We start from the raw sequence: 21,896 nt of genomic DNA, 5'->3' as shown, positions 1-21,896 counted from the left end.
GTATAGACCAAGGGTTGTCAAGCTCTTTCTATAAGAGGCCACATGGTAAATAATTCATTCAGGCTTTGTGGCCACCTGGGCTCAACTACTCAGCCATAGTATCCCCATAAGCAACCTTAATATATACATATACATACATGTATATATATAAAATATATATATATATATATGTATATATATATATAATCTGTATATAGATGATATATAAATAAATTAATGGGTGTGACTCTGTCCCAATAAAACTTTATTTCCAAAAATAGTCAGTGGTCCAATTTGAGCTCATGGGCTCAAGTTTACCAACATCTGGTTGTGACTTTTGCATTAAAACAGATTCTCCATTAGTGATTTCTAGCTCCTTTTCATTGTTGATCAAGTTTTTTCCACTTCTGAAATGTCCCCTTCACTTCCCCTTTAGAGCTGTGACAATCTTACGCACTGCTTTTTTTTATTAATCTTTGTTTGAACACTTTTCCCAAAATACATGCATATCACTCTCTTATTTCAATGATATTTTGATTTTTTAGCTGCAGGAAACTTTTCATTTCTTCCCTTCTATGTTCTTTGACTACCCTCATAATTAAATTGCCATAAAAAAGAGTGACAAGAAAAAATTAATTTTCTCTGTATGGAGATCCCATAAAAATAATGAGATTCAAAGTGGACAAAGCAGGCAGTTTTTATTCTTTTTAGATAAGAAAACAATGCATTTGTAAAGAATTGACAGGACAAATGGGTTTAGGCCCAGGGTAGTAATTAGTAAAGAAGTAACAAGGTTTAGTTATACAGATTTCTTGGTCCTAAATTCTGTTTCTGGTGAAATGAGTATCTTCTACCTACTGGCACAGAAAAGAGAACTATTTTTGTTTTTATTTTTATTTTTTATCATTTTAGGGCCACACATGCAGAATAATGAAGTTCCCAGTCTAGGGGTTAAATCTGAACTTCAGATGCTGACCTACAACACATCCACAGCAATGCCAGATCCAAGCTATGTCTGTGAACTACACTACATCTCATGGCAACACCAGCTCCTTAAACCCAGTGAGTGAGGCCAGAGATCAAACCCACATCCTCATGGATATTTGTCAGGTTCGTTATTGCTAAGCCTCAACAGGAACTCTAAGATGAACTTTCATGTGGGAGATTTATTCCCTGCTTTCTGGAGTAGAAAGAATGTCCAGAGTGTCCTTTTTCCACCACTGCTTCTTAAATAACTATAAATGAAAGTAATTAATATGTCAAAACACCGTATTTTGGAATTGCATATTCTTCTCTCTTTCAACTGTGTAACATCCATTACACACAGTACATTCTCTATTGAATTATATGCTTTATTTATAGGAAAACCTCATTTCATTTTGCTTCACTTTATTGCACCTTTCAGATAATTGTGTTTTTTACAAATTGAATGTCTGTTGCAATACTTCATCAAGGAAGTCTCAGCAATGTTTTTTTTTTTCCAATGGAATTTACTCATTTCATGTCTCTATATCACATTCTTTCTTTTAGGGCTGCACCTGAAGCATGTGGAAGTTCCCAGACCAAGGGTTGAGTTGGAGCCACAGCTGCCAGCTTATGCCACAGCCACAGCAACATAGGATTGGAGGTGTGTCTGTGACCTATGCCACAGTTCATGGCAATGCTGAATCATTAACCCACTGAAACCAGGGATCAAATTTGCATCCTCAGTGACAATGTGTCATGTTCTTAACCCTCTGAGACACATAGGGAATTGCTAAAGACTTGGTGGTTAGCAATCTTTGAGCTATAAAATATTTTTTTTGCTTTTTTTTTGTTTTTTGCTTTTTAGGGCTGTACTCATGGCATATTGAGGTTCCCAGGCTAGGAGTCTAATCAGAACTATAGCTGCTGGCATAAGCCACAACCACATCACCACCAGATCCAAGCCAGGTTTTCAACCTACATCACAGCTCATGGTAATACCAGATTCATAACCCAATGAGTGAGGCCAGGGTTCAAACCTACATACTCATGGAAATGAGTCAGGTTCTTTAACACTGAGCCCCAAGGAGAACTCTTATAAAATGATTTTTAATTATGGTTTGTACATTTTTTAAACAGAATGCTATTGCATATATAATAAACTACAGTATAGTGTAAATATATATTTCATATGCACTGGGAACCAAAAAAAATTGTATAGTTACCTTTATTGCAATATTCACCTTATTGTAGTGGTCTGGTACTGAACCCTCAGTATTTCTGAGGTCTGCATTTATGTGTCTTTGTACTTTCCTACAATCCTTAGGATAAGATTTCCATAAGTAATGACTCAGTAAATATTTGTTATTAAACATTTTCCTGTTGATAGGCTGGAGAATGTTCTGTATCTCTGGTGATATAAGGCTGGTAGATGTTCAACAAAATTAGAAATAAACAGCATTTGAAGGCTCTATCTACTAATATAGTTCAAATGAACAAAGATGATCTGCTATTTAAAAAAAATGTATTGGGATAACACTTTCCAAAAAATAGACATTTGTTTCCAAAATATCTACTTTGCATACATAGAAACACAGTAGGGAATGGTGATGACCAAGGAGCTAGGGGTAGAGGAATTGAGGAGATGGTGATTAAAGAGTTCACACTTGCAGTTATGAGATGAACTTGCTCTGGATATGTAACAGACAGCATTGTGGTTAAAGGTACAATACTGCATTATATACTTTAAAGTTGCTAAGAGACCAGATCTTAAATGTTCTGACCACCAAAAATAAACAATAATTATTTAACCAGTGTATGTGTTAGCTAAAAATATGGTAGTAATTGTATTTCAATGTATAAATGTATCAAATAAAGACTGTACTGCAGGATTCCAGGGCGCAATGAAAATAAATAAAATATTGCCCCTGAAGTTGTGCAATATGGCAGCCTTAGATGATACTCTCTTTATTGGCCATGTTCTGATAGATAATTTATAATATTCAAGTCATTTTAGGATGCCAACAAGTACACATTTCTATGTATTCATTAAGATCCACCACTGAATGTAACAGAAAATAATGTTTTACTACTGTGTGTGCTGCCTTACTGTAATTAATTTATTTCTTTACCATGAATCAGGTAAATTCAATATTTGTGTGTGTGTGCAAAGTAATTTATGAAGTGATAAGTGTAAGCCAATGCGCGCCTACAAATACTACAGTGGATTTGTTTCTTCTGAAACTTCACTGTATACTAGATAGTAATCTAAATTTTTTTCAGGGTCTTATAACGCTAGAACACACTTTAGGCTAAAACCATTAAAATAAGATATTATTTGATACATGGTAAAAGCTGCCTTAGTAATATATTAATTCTTGCCTTATTGCAATTATTTGAGTGATGATGTCTATACAATTGTAGTTAATTTAATATTATATGAGATGTTATAGAGGCCAGGTTCAAACTAAGTAATTATAATTTGCCACATATTAAACTGAAAAGGCTAATGTGTCTGTGTCACCCAAGAGCTTTATCACCATTACCTCTGGTTACATATTTGAAGGATGGAGTCTGTCCTTCCTTCCTGAATTATGATTCCTTTCCAAACTCCTTTTCTCGTCAGGTGCTTCTCTGTCTCCTGGGGTGGCAAATCTCTTTGGGTTTCACTATGTTGAAACAAGACCTAAATTTAGCTTCCTAAATAAGAACACCCCTGCAGACCATTTAGTATATCTTCCCTCCACTACATCATTAAGAATTGAATAATTAACTCCCTAAAGGGTTTTATTTCTTTTTTCCCACTGTATAACATGGGGACCAAGTTACACATACATGTATACATACTTTTTCCTCCCATTGTTGTGTTGTGGTGTAAGTATCTAGACATAGTTCTCAATGCTACACAGCAGGATCTCATTGTAAATACATTCCAAGAGCAATAGTTTGCATTAGTTAACCCCAAGTTCCCAATCCCTCCCACTCCTCCTTCTCCCCTCCGGGCAGCCACAAGTCTATTCTCCAAGTCCATGATTTTCTTTTCTGTGGAAATGTTCATTTGTGCTGTATATTAGATTCCAGTTTTAAGTGACATCATATTGTATTTGTCTTTCTCTATCTAACTTACTTCCCTCAAAATGAGAGTCTCTAGTTCCATAGCAGGTTCCTGCAAATGGCATTGTCTCATTCTTTTTTAAGGCTGAGTAGGATTCCATTGTGTATATATACCACATCTTCCTAATCCAATTGTCTGTAAATGGGCATTTGGGTTGTTTCCATGTCTTGGCTATTGTAAAGAGTGCTGCAATGAACATGTGTGTTTTTCAAGGAAAGTTTTGTCCAGATATATGCCCAAGAGTGGGATTGGTGGGTCATATGGAAGTTCTATGTATAGATTTCTAAGGTATCTTCATGCTGTTCTCCAGAGTAGCTGTATCAGCCTACATTCACACCAACAGTTCAGGAGGGTTCCCTTTTCTCCACACCCCCTCCAGCACTTGTTATTTGTGGATTTATTAATGAGGGCCATGCTGACTGGTGTGAGAAGGTATCTCCTGGTAGTTTTGATTCTCATTTCTCTAATAATCAATGATGCTGAGAATTTTTTCATGTGCTTGTTGGCCATCTGTATATCTTCCCTGGAGGATGGTCTATTCAGGTCTTTTTCCCACTTTTCCAATGGGTGGTTGGCTTTTTTGCTGTTGTATTGTATAAGTTGCTTGTATTTCCTAGAGATTAAGTAAGCCCTTATCTATTGCATCATTTGAAACTATTTTCTCCTATTATGTAAGTTGTCTTATTGTTCTCATTTTGGTTTCCTTTGCTGTGCAAAAGCTTGTCAGTTTGATTAGGTTCCATTGGTTTATTTTTGCTTTTATTTTTGTTGCCTTGGGAGAGTTACCTGAGAAAATATTCATGAGGTTGATGTCAGAGAATGTTTTGTCCATGTTCTCTTCCAGGAGTTTGATAGTGTCTTGTCTTATATTTAAGTCTTTCAGCCATTTTGAGTTTATTTTTGTGCATGGTATGAGGGTATTTTCTAGTTTCATTGCTTTGCATACAGCTGTCCAGGTTTCCCAGCAATGCTTGTGGTGTAGACTTTCTTTTTCCCATTTTAAGCTCTTGCCTCCTTTCTCAAAAATTGACTGACCATAGGTGTCTGCGTATATTTCTGGGTTCTCTATTCTGTTCCATGGGCCTGTTTCTTTGATTTGATACCAGTACCACACTGTTTTGATGAATGTTGCTTTGTAATATTGCCTGAAGTCTGGGAGAGTTATGCCTCCTGCTTGGTTTTTGTTCCTTAGGATTGCTTTGGCAATTCTGGTTCTTTTGTAGTTCCATACACATTTTCATATTGTTTCTTCTAGTTCTGTGAAAAATGTCATGGGAAATTTGATAGGGATTGCATTGAATCTGTAGACTGCTTTGAGTAGTGTAGCCATTTTTACAATATTGATTTTTCCAATCCATGACCATGGAATATCTTTCCATTTCTTTACATCTTCTTTGATTTCCTTGATTAATGTTTTATAGTTCTTGGCATACAAGTCTTTTAGCTCCTTGGTCAGGTGTATTCTGAGGTATTTGATTTTTTGAGGTATAATTTTAAAAGGTATTATATTTTTGTATACATTTTCTAATATTTCATTGGGAGTATATAGAACTGCGACTGATTTCTGAATGTTAATCTTATATCCTGCTACTTTGCTGAATTTGCTAATCAATTCAAGCAGTTTTTGGGCTGAGTCCTTGGGTTTTCTATGCCTAGTATCATGATGTCATCTGCATACAGTGACAGTTTTATCTCTTCTCTTCCTATTTGGATGTCTTTTATTTCTTTTGTTTGTCTAATTGCTGTAGCTAGCACTTCCAAAACTATGTTGAAAAGCAGTGGTGAGAGAAGGCATCCAGATTTTAGTGAGGCAACTTTCAATTTTGCTCCATTGAGTACTATATTTGCTTTCAGTTTGTCATAAATGGCTTTGATTATGTTTAGGAATGTTCCCTCTATACCCACTTTGGCGAGGGTCTTGATCATGAATGGATATTGGACATGTCATATGCTTTTTCTGCATCTATTGAGATGATCATATGATTTTTGACATTTCTTTTTTTAATGTGGTGTATGACATTGATTGATTTGCATATGTTGAACCATTCTTGTGAACCTGGGATGAACCCTACCTGGTCATGTTGTATGATCTTTTTTATATGTTGTTGGATTCGGTTGGCTGAAATTTTGTTGAAAATTTTTGTGTCTGTATTCCTCAAAGATATTGGCCATTAGTTTTCTTTTTTGGTGGTATGTTTGTCTGGTTTTGGAATTAAGGTGATGGTGGCATCATAGAATGTCTTTGGGAGTGTTCTGTCTTCCTCGACCTTTTGAAAAAGTTTAGGGAGAATGGGCACCAGATCCTCTTTGTATGTTTGGTAGAATTCACCTGTGAAGCCATCTGGCCCTGGGCTTTTATTTGTAGGGAGTGTTTTTATGCCATATTCAAATTCATTTCTAGTGATCGGTCTGTTCAGTTGGTCCATTTCTTCTTGATTCAGTTTTGGCATGCTGTAAGACTCTAGAAAGTTGTCCATTTCTTCCTGATTGTCAGATTTGTTGGCATATAGTTTGTCATAGTATTCTCTTATGTTTTTTTTGTATTTCTGACAGTATCCATTGTGATTTTTCCTTTTTCATTTCTGATATTTTTTACTTGAGTAATTTCTCTCCTCTTCTTAGTGAGGCTAGCCAGAGGTTTGTCAACTTTGTTTACCTTTTCAAAGAACCATCTCTTGGTTTTATTAATTTTGTCTATTGGTTTTTGAATCTCCATTTTATTGATTAACTAATTGGTCTTTATAATTTCCTTCCTTTTGCTGACTTTAGGTTTTGTTTGTTCTTCTTTTTCTAATTCAATTTGGTGGTGGGTTAAGTTGTCAATTTGAGGTCTTTCTCCTTTTTTTTTTTGGAAAGGACTGTATTGCTATGAATTTCCCTCCGAGCCCTGCCTTTGCAGTATCCCATAGATTTTGAGTGGTTGTGCCTTCATTATCTTTTGTCTCATGGAATTGTTTAATTTCCTTCTTGATTTCCTCATCGACCCATTGGTTTTTTAAGTAGCATGTTGCTTAGTCTCCATGTAGTAGGTTTTTTTTCTCATTTCTTTCCTTTATTTGATTTCTAATTTCATGCCATTGTGGTCAGAGAAGATACTTGAAATAATTTCTACCTAAATTTGTGCCCTAATATGTGATCAATTCTTGAGAATGTTCCATGAGTACTTAAGAAGAATGTGTATTCTGATTTTTTTGGATGTAGTGTCCTGAAGATGTCAATTAAGTCTAACTTTTCTATTGTTTCCTTTAGCATCTCTGTTGCTTTATTGGTTTTGGAATTAGAGTGATGGTGACAGATCTACAGGATCTGTCCATTGATGTGAATGAGGTGTTAAAGTCTCCTACTATGATTGCATTCCCATTAATTTTTCCATTTATGTCTGTTAATATTTGTTGTATGTATCTGGGTGCGCCTATATTTGAGGCATATATGTTGACAATAGTAATATCCTCTACTTGAATGGATCTTTAACCATTAAATAGTGCCCTTCTTTGTCTTTCTTTATGGCTTTGGTTTTAAAGTATATCTTGTCTGATATGAGTATTGCAACTCCTGCTTTCCTGTCTTGTCCATTGGCATGAAATATTTTTTCCCACCCCTTTGCATTCAATGTATATGTGTCTTTTGTCCTAAGGTGGGTTTCTTGTTGGCAGCAGATTGAATTTTTTTTGCCTTTTCATCCAATAAGCCACTCACGCTGTGTCTTTTGATTGGAACATTCAGTCCATTGACATTTAAGGTGATAATTGATAGGTGATTATTTATTGCCATTTTAAACGTTTTTCCAGTTGATTTTATGATTCTCCATTCTTCCTTTCTTTTTTGGTTGGAAGGTTCCCAATTATTTTCTGTTTGACTGTTTTTCTTTTCTTTTTTTGTGAATGTAATGTTTGGTTTGATTTGTGCTTGCCCTGTTTTTTAAGTATGTAAACCCCTTCCTATTATTGTGTGTTTTAGCCTGATAGTCCTGTAGGTTCAAACAATTCATTACCATACTAAAATTTGAAAAAAAGAAAAAAAATAATCTATTCATTTCCTTACTTCCCTTGCTCACATTTTATGATTTTGATGTCTCTATTTTTCTTTTTAATTTTATTTTGTTTTAAACAAGTTCATGATTAGATCTGTATGCTGGCTTTTTTAAGTGACGGTTCTCTGATTGTGGTTTCATCCAATTTTAAATGATATTCTTGCTGGATAGAGTATTCTACTCTGTATATATATTTTTTCCTTTCAGTGTTTTAAATATCTCTTGCCATTCCCTCCTGGACTGTATTCCTTTTGTAGTGAAATCAGCTGATAAACTTATGGGGGTTCCCTTATAACATTTGCTTTTCTCTTGCTGCCTTTAGGATCCTCTCTTTATCATTAACTTTTGCCATTTTTATTATAATGTGTCTTGGTGTTGGTCTATGTGTGTTCAACTTGTTGGGGCCCTCTGTGTTTCCTGTATCTTGAACTCAGTATCCTTTAGATTTGGGAAGTTTCCAATGATAACTTCCTCAAATATATTTTCAATCATCTTATTATTTTCTACTCCTTCTGGAATTCCTGCTATGCATAGATTGGCCTGCTTTATATTATCACATAGCTCTCTTATATTGCTTTCATGTTTTTTCATTTGGTTTTCTGCCTGCTGTCCTGATTGGGTGATTTCCATTACTCTATCTTCCACATCACTAATTCATTCTTCTGCATTATTCATTCTGTTTTTTACTGCCCTTAGCTCTGTTTGTATCTCTGCAAATGAATTTTCTAGTTTTTCCTGGCTCCTCCTTTTGTTTTCTAATTCCTTTCAGAGGGAGTCTGCTTAACTGTTCATATTGTCTCTTAATTCCTTCAGTATTTTCACTATCTCCATTTTGAACTCCAAGTCTATCAGACTGCAGAGGTCTATTTCATTGCTGACTGCTTTAGGTGAGTTCTGTTGGTTTAACTGGGAGTGGTTACTGAGCTTCTTCATCTTGCTTGTTATTTTCTATTTCTTGGTGGAGGTGTACTCCCTGTGGCCAGGCAGGGTTTGCCCTGGCACTGCTGTGGATTGTTTCCCGAGGGCTGGCAATGTTGGCAGGTCTTCTTTGAGGCCACAGGGCATTTTCCAAGGGTGGGTGTGGTAGCAGGGTCACTCTTAAGCAAAGGAGGTCTTCCCAAGGGCACATGGGACTGGCAGGACTGCACCAGAATGGATGCAGATTTCCCACGGCCAGGCAGATATTGCTCTGGTGTTTCTGGGCTGTGGAGCTCTTCCAGGGTGTGGGTGGTTCTGGGCTGCTGCTCTGCATGAGTTCAGCACCTCCTGAGGGTGGGAGTGGCTAACCAGGCTGCTGGGAGACAAAGGGGAACTTCCCTAGGGCAGCAAGAACTGGCAGGACCACCCCACAATGGAGACAGATTCCCATGCTCTGGTTTTCTGGGCCACTGAGCTCTTCCAAGTGGCAGGCAATGCTAGACAGCTGCTCCATGGAATTACAGCACCTCCCAAGGGCAGGAGCGGCTAGCCAGGCTGCTGGGAGACAAAGGGGAACTCCTCTGGGGCAGCCGGAACTGGCAGGACTACCCTGCAGTGGAGGCAGAATTACTGTGGCTGGGTGGAGCTTGCTCTGGTGTTTCTGGTCTTTGGGCTTTTCCAGGGGGCTGGTGGTGCTGGGTGCAGCTCTGTGGGGGTATAGCCCCTCCAGAGGGTGGGCAGGCCATGGTGGGGAAAACCCCTGAGGTAGTCAACTTCCTGCAAGTGGTGAGGCCAGTCCCCTGGAAGAAGGTCAGGCACACACATGGAGTAGGGGGAGGAGGGATGCACTGGGAAGCACTACTCTCTGTTAGCTGGTGGGCAAGCATGCTCACTGTGGTAAAAGGTGTATTCTATGGCAGCACACCCCTCCTCCTCTCCCCTCCCCAACACTGGTGCCTTGTCTCTCCTGTGATTCCATCTCTTCTCCTGGGTTCACTCTGTTGTAGCTTTCCACTCCCCACCCCTTAGCGTATTGCTCCCTCCACCCAAGATGCACCACTTCCTAATCCCTCAGGCTGTCTCCACACCGCCAACCCCACCAACTGCTTCTGAGTCCCCTAGGCTGTCTCTGCAAGGTCAACCCCAGCCCACTCCAGGGAACTAACCTCTAGGGCTAGGGTCTTGGTGCTGAGCCCCCACCCAAGTGTCTCGGTTTTTGGAGACTGTGCCAGTAGTTCAGATGATTGGTTCAGCTCTCACTTTGCTTTTCACATCTCAGACCTACTGCTACACTCTTCTCAGCATCTGGAGATCCCTCCAACTTGGTTGACCTTTCTGTCAATTAGGTGACTTAACAGCATGTGTGTTCCCTTTCTCCTTCACAGTTCCCTTTTGGGAGTGCCCATATGGTCCTGATTCCCCTTATCTCACTCTCCTCTTTTCTCTTGTTTTACCCAAGTATGTCACAAGATTCTTGCCATTATTGGAAGTTTAAGTTCTTTTGTCAGCATTTAGTTGCTGTTCTGTGTGAGTTGTTTAACATGGAGATTTGTTTTTTTTGTTGTTGTTTTGTTTGTGGGAGAGGGCAAGCATGTCCCCCTACTCTTCCACCATCTTGCCTTCCCTATGGGTTTTACATTAAATTGAAGTTGGCCTACTTACATCATGGAAGAAAATCTTGTAGCTGGAATTTAATACATCAGAGACAAGCAAGTGAGAAAAATAATCTCTGCCTGCACAACTTCCCCTGTGACACAGTGATGTTATATGTAAAACTTTATAGGCAACCGTCTACTAATAAACACCTGCCTTTAGAAAATATTTGTGTGGACCTGAGGAATAGGTCAATATGTGCAAGTTCAGGCATAATAATTGTACCTGTGGAAACCAGGTACATTAAGCCTCTTTGTTGCTGGAAAAAAATTAGGTGTGCTAAAGTGTAAAATAATACATTTTTGCATTTTTAATAACAAGAGAGAGAATTATTCACTAAACTACAAAGTTGCACTATAAATCAATTAGCTGTATTTTATTTTATTTTAATTAATTAATTAGTTTATTTATTATTATTTGCTTTTTAGGGCTTCACCTGTGGCATATGGATGTTCCCAGGCTTGGGGTCCAGTTTGAGCTGCAGTGGCTGGCCTACATACACCACAGCCATAGCAATGCCAGATCTGAGCCATGTCTGTGACCTACACCACAGCTCACAGCAATGTTGGATCCTTAACCCACTGAGCAAAGCCAGAGATAGAACCTGCATCCTTATGGTTCCTACTTGGATTCACTTCTGCTGTGACATGAAGGGAACTCCATTAGCTGTATTTTAAAATATAAAACTATACTAGACTTTTTGCATATAAAAATGTTCTAGAGATAACAATGCATAATAATAAAATTCTGAAGTTTCTTATAATTGATGAACACACTACTTTTGAAAAATATTTTTGATGTATAATGTACATATAATTAAATAATAACCCTATATTGATATACAATTTCAAAAAAAATACCCCCATAGTCAGGAGACAGACCAAGTAAAAATTTCCAGAATTAATAAAGCCTTCTATATACTCCCTTCTAAATTGCTGGTCTCTTACCACCAAGACCATAGTCCTAATTTTGCCCAAAATAAAGCTTAACTCTCATCTTTTAGGTTGTGCATATTTACCCTCTGTATAAAGAGAAGTTTGAACTGAATAATCCCATATTGGTTTAATTCTATCAATGAATAGTGCACAAACCTACTTTTATCTTTAGGGAGATTGAAAAAAAGAATAACAGTTGGGTGGGCATATATTTATACTAAAGGACAATATTAGATCAATTTGCCCAGAAATGGAAGTGATAATGATGACAGAAAAAGAGTAGGGGTTTCAGGAGCCTCAACAACACCAAGATGAACTCATTCAACTGCCCTTCTCTCCTGCATTTTGGTTTTAAGAGACATTTGATGAAAATTGATATCTAAATTTTCCAATCATCAGAGAAATTATGTACTTTACATAAGGGGTAAAATCAAATGACAGACAATATTAAACATTGGTAATGATGTGCAATAAACAGAGCACTCCCTACTGAAATGTGAAAGCTGAAGTGTGTGTTTGGATAATTCTTTGGAAACCAATATTATGATATTTGCTAAATATAAATTTTATACACATGTGTATACATACATTTTCAAACCCTGGTCATATACACAAGATAAATGAGTGTGTATCTCTACAATAAAAGACATGTAAAATAATTAACATTGCTAGCTAGCATTACCAGTAATCAAAAAGAGAAAAAAAAAACTCTACTGTCTATTAACAGTAAAGTGGATAAATAAATAATGATGTAATTGCAGAAAGAATTACTATACAATATGAAAATGAATGTACTGTAACTGCGTGTGACAACAGAGATGGACTGAACAAGTATGTGGCTGAATGAAGTGGCACATGCTGTAGGCATCCACTTATGTGTGGTTCAAAAAATACAAAACTAATTTATCATAATAAAAGTCATGAAATACCTACTCCCTGTTGGCAAGAGACCATCAATTTAGGAGGGAGCATATCCATGGAAGACTCTGTTGATTCTGGAAATGTTTAATTCTTGATCTGGGTCCTGACTACAGGGGTAATTTTTTTTGAAAATGTTTATTTGTATAGTTATGATTTAGGTATTCTCTACATGTACGTTACACATCCAAAATATTTTTCAAAAGCAAAGTCTGTTCATCATTATATAAACTTCAGAATTTTATTTTTATAATTTGTCACGAGACCTGTTTCTACAATATTTTCTTAGCCTCTTTTCTGAAAACTCCATCTTGTCCTGCTTTACTTTGCTCCATATTCCTGCTTGAAGAACAGTCACAGTGCTGGTAAATGACTTAAGCTTAAGAACAAAGATCTAAAGGCATAAGTTGTTCATATAAACAGCTGAATGAGGACATAATGCATTGGTCTAGGCAAGCCAGACCTGTGCAGATTGGCACACTGTTTGCACAGCAAGATATGTCCTCTTAAGAATAAGAGAAAGAGGAACCTCATGGCCCCAAGTGGTTTATGAGGTGTCATTAGCAGAATACGAATTAGCAAAGTGAACCAAGGTGCAAGCCTAGGTATGCTGGTCCACAGATAGGCATGCTGTTTGTGGAAGCACAATGAGGATTCTCTAGATGCTATGCATAGATAGCTAAGGCCAACCATCTTCAAATGCTAATGATTGTTAAATGCCTAAAGGTCAGAGTAAAAGCTTAACCATCTACCAGCTATGTGACTTTTAAAATAATAAAACACTATATCCTGCACCTATAGCCCCCTCCTCACTTGACTTAATCCACAATAAGAGCAGTATGTTTTCTTGAGGCAGTGCTCTTGGTCCCTGAGACCTTGAGTCCAGTGGTTCCCAACTTTACTTAAGATAAATGTCTCTGTGTCTTGTTTTATGTTAATTTTTCCTTAAGTTTCACAGTACCTGTTCTTTAGCCCTAACATGCTGAGCTGGTCTCAGCAATCATTATCCCTAGAAAAAATTTATCTACAAAAATGCCCATCAATATCATATCATATCATATCATATCATATCATATCATATCATATCACATATTACTCCAGAGAGTAATGTGGTACTAGATGATATCTTTATGCCTCTGATATTGACACACATCTTTGCTTGAACTGTAGTCTGAATCAGTCTCACTCCTGCCATGCTGCTTTTCAATATAGCACCTAGATGACAGATAAAATTTTGAAAGAGAATAAATTTCAAATGGGTTAGTGACAAAATAACACAACTAAAAGAAGTATCCTCCGTCTTTTTTCTACCTTTATACATCCCCCTGTCAGGTCTCAAAATCCCAGAAAGACTAGTACCATGGAATCTTATTGTCTTCTTTAGTCTTACTGGAAATCTAAAATGTTTTCATTCAAAGACATTTTATGAGGGGACCTAAATAGCCTTAGGTATTGAATGCCTTTTGGTTTATTTTATTTTAGCAAACACTCAAGAATGCCCTAGATTCTTTTATGGGCCTTCAAATGCATGGTCTTGTCCCTGTTACTAAACAAGCCACTTCCAGTGGTTTAATCACCAGCAAACTAGAGCAGAGCAGGCAAAGTTTACAAATATATTCTAAATATCCAGAAAAGACCTCTTTAGTTTAATTATTTTTCAAAAATATATCTGTATGTCTGTATAAGTTTCTGCTACTTTTAGAATTTACATCAACTCTATGCATTTAGATATAACATACAAAATGTGTTTTAAAGCACATGCAAGAGCCTCAGTAAGTTTTTTCTTTTGTCTCATATTGTTACAGCAGCTACCCAGCAGCTCTGTGCTACAGCGTACCAGCTCTGGCGACAGCCCTGTGGCTGTAGCATTACCAGCTCCAGAAGCTCTGTGGCTGCAGTGGATCAGTTCTTTTACCTAGCGAGAAACCAAGGGAGCACTCAGAGAGTTGGATAACTCAGGTTTACTACACTGGTGGGCTCAGAGGAGATCAATCTCGAGAGTCTGAGCCCAGAAGAAGGGTTTCACAAGGCTTTTATGGGCTGCTTCTTTTGGGTCCATGCTTGGCTAGTTGGACCAGAGTAACCTCAGGCAAGGTAGTAGATACAGAAACAAATTTACAGAAGCAGATGCGTGGGGGAGGGGTGGTTGGGGCAGTTGGCTAGACTTTGCTTAGTCATCATGGCCGGGGTCTCTCCTTTCTACATTTTTATTGGGACATTTTCTCCTGCAATATGAATACATATTCAATAAAAATTAACCTATCTTGGTTTTTCTCCTTCTTTTTTCTCTTTCTTCCTTTCTTTCTTCTCTCTCTTTCTTTATTTTCTTTCCAGTTTGTGTCCCAGACACTATGTGTTTTTGGTAATAGGGGTGGAATTCTTAGTCTTTGAGCAAAGATCACTGACAATCTCATATTGTAGGCAATGATTTAATAAATAGGGTGATACTAAAAAGAATGATTAAAGAAGATGGATGTCTATGAAAAGGAACATTTAATCAGAAATAAAAGGTGGGAAGTGTTGGTAGTTAATAATTATAGCAAATGATGTAATTTACCAAGGCACTTTACATTGCTTTTTGTCATCTATCCATATTGGATTTCTCAATTCTAGAAAGAATAAAACTGTGTACCTCAGAACATCTGTAACTGTTGGACAATCTGCCTAGAATTCTTTTATTCCTCAAATTAAATGTTTTTAGATCTGAGAATAAATATCTCTATCCAACAAAGTCCTTTTTCTGCATACTAGATTTTGATGTTTATTTGTGGGTTTTTAACCCTATGTCTTTTTGAATTAATGAAAGTTTTCAACCTTATTATGAAATATTTTTGTGCTTAGTTAATTCCTATTTGTTTATTCCTCTAGATTATAGGATTCATTAATATACAAACTACTGGATTCTTCATGAAATGCAAAGTACTTAAAAGAAAAAAAAACACTGAACACTCAAATCTTAATATATTTGAAATTATGAACAAACAATAAAAAAATAAAAATATGACAAAATTAGAGGAGTCAATGAGTTTTGCACAGAGGGGATTTCACAGGTAAGATCAAGGCCCATAGTAAAGCATGACATTTAGGAAAGTGCAAAATTTTCTTATTGCTGGACTTTTCTATAGATACTCATTTACTTAATAATTTTATAAAATTATGCTTCTTGTGTACCATACCATATGATTTTATAAAAAATAATTACTATTTTGTGTGCATGTGCATAATATATTTAAACCATCTTTTACATTTCAATTTTTCTATTTTTTTTTCAACTCCTTGCTCCATAGGCTATAAATCAGAGGATTTAACATGGGAATCATGAGTTTGTAAAACAATGAGGTTATTTTGACTTGATTAAGAGTGTAGGAAAAACTATGTCTAAAATACATGAAGAGCAGAGTTCCCTGGAAAATTGCCACCATAGCTAGGAGGGAGGTTCAGGTGAAGAAAGCTTTGAATATCCTCTTATCCAAGTGTATCTTCAAAATAGACAGGATAATATAACAATAAGAGGTAAGAACTCTTGAAATGAAGCTAAGTTCAATGAAGCCAAAAAAAAGGCAAATATTGCTAACTCATTGATCTGTGAATCTGAGCAATACAACAACAGAAGAGGAGGGATATCACAGAAAAAATGGTTAATCTCATTTGATGCACAGAAGCATAAGTGGAATGTTAATGTCTTGTGTATCAAAGAGTCTGCCATCCCCTCCATGTAAACCCCAACCATGAGCAGGGAACACACTCTGTTGGATGTGCTATCTGTATAGAGCAAGGGGTTGATAATTGCCTTGTGCCAATCATACACTATCACTGCCAGCAGTAGACACTCAGAATCTGCAAAGGTACAGAAGATCAGGAATTTCAGAGTACAGCCAAAAGCCAAAGAAGGGGATTGACTTGTTCTTGGCCAAAACATCAAAAAGCATCTTGGGTCCAGTTGCTGTGGAATAGCAGAGGTCATAAAAAGAGAGGTGACTGAGGAAAAAAATACAGTGGTGTGGGCAGCTGGGAATCCATTCTAATTAAAATGATCATTCCAAGATTTGTCAGGAGGTTAATGATATAAACAAGTAGAAACAGAATAAGTAGGGTCATTTTCATCCCCAGAGTACTAGAGATTCCCAAAAAAATGAATTCAGTTATGGAGGAGAAATTTTCTTTATCCATTCTGTTTCTTTTCTTTGTTTTTTCTGCCTAAATTTTGGACAAAATGATCGAGAAGAGGATAGACAGATGTCTGGGCATCTACAAAATATCTGTAAAGCAGAACACAATGTCATTAATTATCTTTTTATACTCAGAAAATTATCCAGACATGTACCCACTCTTTCAGAGAAGAAGCATTATAATGTACTTAATAAAAACAGACAAAAAACTGTGATAGGCATTGAAAAACTTTTATTTAAGGTTACATGTCATCACGGTGTATAACATTTTCTGTGATCATTTCATTTTTCTGGAAGATCCTTAGAAATATAATTGAATGCACGTGTGACACATTCTACATAAAAAATACCATGAAAGAGGCACCAGTGTTGGATGTAAGATATAGGACTGAGCATTTTCTGCATTTGAAAATATTCACATGGACACCAAAGATGATTACCACTCTTACATTTCTCAAAAGACTGCTCAATTAAACATTAGTTTAAATGCTTTTGTGTTAGTTCTAGAAACCAGGAACATATAAATGGCTAATAATAATAAATATGATTATGTTTCAGTCCTGGCCTAAATTATCTTCAGAATTTGTGAGACATGAATTAAGTATTATTGAGCTCTCAAAATATATTATTTCTGTGTCAATATACTCATTACCTCTCTGTGGAGTGGTCTGGTGCCAACGGATTCATTCATTGATTTATCAAAAAAAATTAATGAAAAGGTCCTAATAACATAATTTAATGCATACATTTCCATATCTTTAATTTCAAAGGCCTTTATATTTTAAAAAATTTAAAATAGTATGAGGGAAAATAAGCGGTTTTGATAAAGAGATGTGTGTGTGTGTGTTTATGTGTATATTTGTGTCTGTTGTGTTTCCATGTATGTATGTCTCTGTTGCTAGGACAAAAAGAATGTCAGTGATGTATATGATATCACTTATATGGGGGATCTAAAATATGGCACAAATGAACCTGTATACAAAACAGAAAGAGACTCACAGACCTAAAGAAAAGACGTGTGGTTTCCAAGGGGGTGGAGAGGAGTGTGATGGACTGGGAGTGTGGGGTTAGTACATGAAAATTATTACATTTAGAATGGATAAGCAATTAGGTCCTGCTGAATAGCACAGGGAACTGTATCCAATATCTTGGGAAGATCATACAAGGAAAAAAATGTATATATATTTATGACTGAGTCACTTTGCTATAAAATAGACATTAGCATAATGTAAATCAAATATAGCTTAATATAAAAAAACAAGGAAAAGAAAAAAAGTGATTTTTTTAAACTTGAATATATATGTCATGTGGTTTACATGGAGTTAAATTTGCAAATATTCTTCTTTGTAATGTGGTACCTAAATTATTTTTAAATAAAATAAAAAAACCTTAAGTATATACCACTCCAGTGATAAAAAGAATAGCCTTTCCTGTGTACCCAGATTGAGAAAATAATTAAAATAATCATTTTAATGGATATTAATAAGTTGAGACTGATTATTGCAGTTCTCAAAAGAAAATATTATTTTGACCATTAAATTTATGAGTTTGTTAAACTTAAAAGGCTTAACACAAACTGATTAATTTATGTCTCTCATTTTAATGTAAATGTTTTCTCCTATATTCTTAAGTCTGGAAAATCAGGAATTTACCTATGACGTTACCAAGTCTTTCTCTACTTGGTACTTATGGCAAAAAAAGTGAATTGGAATTTTATTTTACTAGATAGTATTTTGGACTTAAAATGAAGCTTCCACCCTCTCATTAAATGTATGCTAGTAAGTGATCAATTGCATCTTTGGTTCTTTATTTCCTCTATGAATACAGCAACAGCTTTAGCAAAATTGAGCTTTATTTCTTTACTATTTTCAACATATTGATCTGACAAGAAAACCACAAATTATTTTTATCTTAAACTTCACAGTTATATTGAATCTATATCTAGTCAAAACAGAAATCCAATGAACTATGAAAAGTCTCACATTTATAATTTTTATTTTCTTCCTTTATTCCATTTTTCACTTTATTTCTCTTTATGAAATATTCACATGCCCCATATCATTTAAGAATATTTCCAGCATTAAAAATTTATGAAAAATGTCAAAAGCAATTCATGAAATTTCAAGAATTTCAAAAATAAATAACTTATCCATCTATTAACACCAAATTCCCAGTCCATCCAACTTCATCCCCCTCCCTCTTGGCAACCACAAGTCTATTCTCTATGTCCATGAGTTTCTTTTCTGTGAAAAGGTTAATTTGTTCCATATCTTAGATCATAGATATGTGATATCCTATGGTATTTATCTTTCTCTTTCTGACATACTTCCCTTAGGATGAGAGTCTCTAGTTCCATCTACCTTGCAGCAAATAGCATTATTTTATTTTGTTTTTATGGCTGAGTAGTATTCCATTGTGTATACAAACCACATATTCCCAATCCAGTCATCTGTTAATGGACATTTTGGTTGTTCCCATGTCTTGGCTATTGTGAATAGTGCTACAATGAACATGTGTGTTTTTCAAGGAAAGTTTTGTCCGGATATACTCACAAGAGTGGGATTGCTGGGTCATAAGGTAGTTCTATGTATAGTGTTCTAAGGTACCTCCATACTGTTCTCCAGAGTGGCTGTACCAGCTTACATTCCCACCAACAGTCCAGGTTCCCTTCTTTCCACACCCCACCAGCACTTGTTATTTGTGGACTTACTAATGATGGCTATTCTGACTGGTGTGAGGTGGTATCTCATGGTAGTTTTGATTTGCATTTCTCTAATAATCAATGATGTTGAGAATTTTTTCTTGTGTTTGTTGGCCATCTGTATATCTTCCTTATAGAAATGTCTCTTCAGGTCCTTTGCCCATTTTTCCATTGAGTGGTTGGCTTTTTTGCTGTTGAGGTATGTATGTTGCTTGTATATTCTAGAGATTAAGCTCTTCTCAGTTGCATCATTTGAAACTAATTTCTCCCATTTTTAAGTTGTCTTTTTGTGTTTTTTTATGCTATCATTTGCTGCGCAAAAGTTTTTCAGTTCGATTAGGTCCCATTGGTTTATTTTTGCTTTTATTTCTGTTGCCTTGGGATACTGACATGAGAAAACATTTGTAATATTGATGTCAGTGAATGGTTTGCCTATGTTCTCTTCCAGGAGTTTAATGGTGTCCTGTCATATATTTAAGTCTTTCAGCCATTTTGAGTTTATTTTTGTGCATGGTGTGAGGGTGGGTTCCACTTTCATTGATTTATATGCAGATGTGTCCAGTTTTTCCAGCAATAGTTTCTGAAAAGACAGTCTTTTTCCCGTTTTATGTTCTTGCCTCCTCTGTCAAAGATTAATTGTGCAAAGGTGTCTGGATTTATTTCTGGGTTCTCTATTGTGTTCCATTGGTCTGTATGTCTGTTTTGGTACCAGTGCCACACTGTCTTGATTACTGTGGATCTGTAATATTGTCTTAAGTCTGGAAAGTTATGACTCCCACCTTTTTTTCCCTAAGGATTCCTTTGGCAATTCTGGGTCTTTTGTGATTCCATATAAATTGTTGGATTGTTCATTGTAGTTATGTGAAAAATATCATTTGTAATTTGATAGGGATTGCATTGAACCTGTAGATTGCTTTAGGTAGTATGGCCACTTTTACAATATTAATTCATCCAACCCAGGAGCATGTAATATCTTTCCATTTCTTTGAATCCTTTTTAATTTCCTTAATTAATATTTTATAGTTCTCAGCATAGATGTCTTTCACCACCACCTTAATGTACATTCCCTCTATAGCCACTTTTGTAAGAATTTCAATCATGAATGGATGTTGGAGTTTGTCAAATGCTTTTTATGTACCTATTGAGATGATCATATGGTTTTTGACTTTGCTTTTATTATTGTGGTGTATGACATTGATTGACTTGTTTATGTTGAAACATCCTTGTTCACCTAGGGTGAATCCCAACTGGCCGTGTGTGTGATCTTTTTTATATGTTGTTGGGTTTGGATGGCTAAAATTTTGTTGAGAATTTTTGCATCTGTATTCATAAAAGATATTGGCCTACAGTTTTTTTTTTTTTTTTTTTGGTAGTTATTTTGTTTTGGTATTAGTGTGATGGTGGCATCATTGAATGTCTTTAGGAGTGTTACTTCTTCAACATTTTGGAAAAGTTTATGGAGGAAGTGTTTAAGTTCATCTTTGTATGTTTGGTAGAATTCACCTATGAAGCCATCTATTCCTATACTTTTATTTGTATGTTTTTTTTATTAAAATAATTCAGTTTCTTTACTAGAGATCAGTCTGATCAGTTGACCTATTTCTTCTTGATTCAGTTTTAGCAGGTCATAAGTCTTTAGAAAGTTGTCCATTTCTTCTAGGTTGCCAAATTTGTTAGCATACAATTCTTCATAGTATTATCTCATGTTTTTTATTTCTCTACTATCAGTTGTGACTTCTGCCTTTTCATTTCTTATTTTATTTATTTATTTATTTTTCTCTCCTCTTCTTGGTGAGTCTAGCCAGAGGTTTGTCAATTTTATTTACCTTTTCAAAGAACCAGTTCTTGGTTTTATTGATTTGTCCTGTTGTTTTTTATCTCTATTTTATTGATTTCCTCTTTGATATTTATAATTTCCTTCCTTCTGCTGACTTTATGGTTTGTTTGTTCTTCTTTTTCTAATACATTTAGGTGGTGTATTAAGTTGTCAACATGAGATTTTTCTTCTGTTTTGAGGAAGGCCTGTATTGCTATGAATTTCCCTCTGAGCACTGCTTTTGCAGCATCCCATATATTCTGCATGCTTGTGTCTTCATTATCATTTGTCTCAAAGTACTTTTTGATTTCCTTACTGATTTCCTCATGGACACATTTGTTTTCTTGTAGCATCTTGTTTAGTCTCCATGGAGTTAGTTTTTTCTACTTTCTTTTCCTGTGATTGTTTTCTAGTTTCATGCTATTATAGTCACAGAAGATACTTGAAATAATTTCTGTTTTAAACTTGTTGAGGTTAGCTTTGTGCCTCAGTACGTGATCAATCCTTGAGCATGTTCCATGTACACTTGAGAATAATGTATTTTCTGATTTTTTTGGATGTATTGTCCTGAAAATGTCATTTAAGTCTAACTTTTCTATTGTGTCATTTTGGATCTCTGTTGCCTTATTGATTTTCTCTCTAGCAGATCTGTCCTTTGATGTGAGCATGGTGTTAAAATCTCCTACTATTATTATATTC

At 35.8% G+C, this 21,896-nt stretch overlaps 1 pseudogene; it reads right to left on the bottom strand.

The window, feature by feature from the left end:
* Window positions 1-15,745: 15,745 nt before the first annotated feature.
* Window positions 15,746-16,681, bottom strand: LOC125113038 (olfactory receptor 5W2-like; annotated as a pseudogene).
* Window positions 16,682-21,896: the final 5,215 nt, after the last annotated feature.

The sequence above is a fragment of the Phacochoerus africanus genome, chromosome 12, assembly GCF_016906955.1.
Source record: "Phacochoerus africanus isolate WHEZ1 chromosome 12, ROS_Pafr_v1, whole genome shotgun sequence".
Taxonomy (NCBI): domain Eukaryota; kingdom Metazoa; phylum Chordata; class Mammalia; order Artiodactyla; family Suidae; genus Phacochoerus; species Phacochoerus africanus.
This window is presented reverse-complemented; position numbering and strand designations above follow the sequence as displayed.